At 39.2% G+C, this 3,289-nt stretch overlaps 1 non-coding gene across 1 annotated transcript; it reads left to right on the forward strand.

The window, feature by feature from the left end:
* The first annotated feature begins 1,430 nt into the window (after positions 1 to 1,430).
* LOC116472102 (small nucleolar RNA U13) lies at positions 1,431 to 1,534 on the forward strand. Its single transcript, XR_004249007.1, has one exon. It is a non-coding gene; the product is annotated as a small nucleolar RNA U13 (small nucleolar RNA).
* The last annotated feature ends 1,755 nt before the right edge of the window (positions 1,535 to 3,289 follow it).

A 3,289-nucleotide genomic window follows, 5' to 3' on the forward strand; every position in this document is an offset into this window, starting at 1 on the left:
AGACTTGCTTTTCTTCATATCCCTCATATTCCCGACACCTAGCATAAGTAGACGCCCACATTCTTCTTGAATATAAATGTGAGCATCTGGCTTCAAGTTCAGTTGCATATCATCTAGAAATAATCACATTTCTGTTCTGGTCTCTCATTTTCACAAGGGATGTTTGAAGATTTTCAGGGATTATCTAAGATCAACTATTATTTAAAAAAAAAAAAAAAATGCCCTCCTCAAGTCCCAGGCAGTCGTGTTGAAGCTCTAGGTCCAATCTATTTGACAAACAGGTTGGCATTGACATTTATTACATTTTTAATGTTGAGCAAACTTTAAGCTCAACTTGTCTCCTAAATTAATGGTGTTCCAAGACATGGCTAAAGCAAGAGGAACAGGAAGTGGTTGATGGGGAAAGCCAACACCTGATATGTCCCATTTCTGACCTGTACCTCAGCAAGCTAAAGGAAAATGTTGTTGGTCTCCAGTGTCTACCCTGAGCAATAACATTAAGAGGTTCACTCCCACACTGCCTTAACCAGGCTGAGGTAATTGTTATTGTTATGGCTTTAGCAGTTTAAATGCGAGAAGATGAGAATTCTGAAAGAGATCTATTTACTGCAAATCATCCCAAATATCTCATTAATCTGCTTTTCATTTGGCAAACTTTTATTTCATTAAAAGTGCCATGCTGTGTGGTTTAAAACAAAACAAAAATGCCTCTGGGAAGACAAAGCAGCAAAGTGGAAAGAGCTTGGGATCTGAAATGATTTTGATATGAGTTTGATTTCCAGGTGTGCTACTTACTTGCTCTGTGACCACAGGCAGTTTTCCATAGTTAGTTAGAAGCCCAATTTCCTCATCTATAAACATAGGACGACTGTTATGTTGTTTGTGAATACTGAGGCCAGCTCTAGGACCTTGGGCTCTCTTTTGTTTATCTGTTTATTTCTTTATTTGCAAAATGAAGATCATAATATTACCAACTCCATAGAGTTTGTGATGAGGATTTAAACAAGTGAATATATGTAAACTGATTAGAACAGTGTCTAGCACAGAATATGTGCAGTGTTTGTCATCATCATCATCATTGCCATCACTACTAAGTGACACATGTAAAGTGTGCCTTGCATAATACCTGATACCTAGGAGGTGCTCTATAAATGTAAGAGAAAACATCTCCCCTCAAAACTAGAAACTTTCCACTGGGGTCTGAAGAAACTCACTGGGTAGGAAGGCCTATTCCACAATTGTAGACTCTGCATTTTGGAGAAGGAGAGATCATGTAGATGAAGCCTGTTTACAAAAGAAAAGACCAAGGGAGGTAGAGAAGGGAGTTAACCCTGAAAGGTGGCATAGTTAATAAAAAAGAGAAATTCCAGGCCTCCTGCACCCAGATTACTGCATTATTCTGCCTTCTAAAAGTGTTACTTGGTTGAGTGATCCTTTTGTAACTCATGAGCATGATGACTGGGTGTTCAAACACGTGTGAGAGATGTGCCACCCTTGAACCTTGTTATGACATTGGCACATTACCTGTCTGACCTGAAAACAAAATAAAAACAAAAATAAAAGTATTACTTTGTTGAGAAACGCCTTCCAACAAATAATTTGCAAACTGTCAGATGGCATCTGATCCTCTGCGATTTTCGTGAGCTTGAGGTAGCTTGAAGAGATGCTAGGAATGTAAAGGGAGAGGGTGGCTCCTCGGCAATTTTGTTAGCAGTTCCAATTCAGAAAGGGGACATTCACCTCTCTCCAGACAGTAAAACAAGAACAGGGCCTCTAGATACTTGCCACCCACAAATGCAAATTCAGCAAGCTCTGCCTCCCTGGGTTAATTTTAAACACTGCTTTTTAATCCAAGTTTAGATTTGTTTTGTTGTATATGTACAACCTCCCTAGGTAATGAGATCCTTTTTTAGCTGATTTGATGTCACTCACCACTAGAAGGAAATAGAATGTCCCCCTTCTAATTGGAAATACATAACTGCTTCAGTGGATTTTCCTTCATTCCTTCCCTTTTGTCAGTGAGACAGATCTGACCTAAGGAGTTTTGGCTTTCAAAGCAGCTTTCACAAACCAAGGATAAAAGAAATTCAATTAACCAAAGAATCAGAAGTCAAGAATACAGGAAAGAGAACAGAAAATAGAAGGGGAAAAAAGCCAGCCCTGGGTTGAGCACAAAATATTGATATTTTTGATTGCCCAAGCTTGAGTCTAGGTTCTATTTAATGCTGGGATTCTGAGCTGCTCTGGCAAACTAATGGAACAAGTAAGGCTAAAGTCTGTTTTCATGAGGAGCCAAACGGAAGACCAGGTGATGGTCTTAATACAGCATTTAAGCTTTTTTCCTGCTTTGTCCATACCATACCTGCCCTCATGGCCTCAGATCTCAGTACTAAAAAGAGAGAAGGCTATACATCTAAAAATAAAAATATATATATACTAAAAACCTTGCTTTGAGATCCGCGTGTATCCCCAAAGGGAGAAGAAGGCATTATCCCACTTCCACCCAGCTTACATCAAGAACCCCAAGAAAGAATTCAGAGGCATAGGCAAAAATGGTACCAGGAGAGGGTACTGACTGAGAGCAAAGGCTATCACCCCTCCGAAGGCAGCCCGCCTATCAACATGAGGCCAGAAGCAGGGCAGAGGGGGAATAACATCAGAAATTCACAGGTGGTTGACAGAACTAGCCAGCACAGACAGACCACCCCTGAGGACTCCACTGGGGATGAGTAGAAAGGACATAGAGGTTTATAATAGCCAGAAGGATCAAAAGCCAAAAAATATGGGTTATTACCATTTATATGACCCCTTTTAAAACTCCAAGTTCATGCAGCCTGAGAAAATGAGCTTATATTAGTAATATCACCTCCTTTCCTTTTCCTACAATTTAAACTGCATACAGTGTTATAATGAGGATCCCTACTGAGCTGTCCTCATACAAACTAACTCTTCTGATGCAGGTGTTCTCTCTCAAAGATATATAATTTTTGATGCTTAGAATTTAATTAGGTGCTGCTCTTTATATATTAAAGTAATTCAAACTATTGTACCACCGGGTTATATGATTTCTGTTACTTTTCTTGTAAGTATGATGCGCTGGTACTGAATTATCCATTTTCTCATTCGGGTTCCCTTGAAACTAATCACATGTGTTTGAAAAAGAGTAAGTCAGGGTTAGGGACCATCTATGACCATGAGAGCATTTCTCTATAAAGAAGCAAAATAATATGGAGAACTAAGCAGCACTCGTTCAGAGGATAACAAAAAACTCATTATTATTGTTATCTAG

Source organism: Hylobates moloch, unplaced genomic scaffold (assembly GCF_009828535.3).
Source record: "Hylobates moloch isolate HMO894 unplaced genomic scaffold, HMol_V3 SCAFFOLD_6, whole genome shotgun sequence".
Classification (NCBI taxonomy): domain Eukaryota; kingdom Metazoa; phylum Chordata; class Mammalia; order Primates; family Hylobatidae; genus Hylobates; species Hylobates moloch.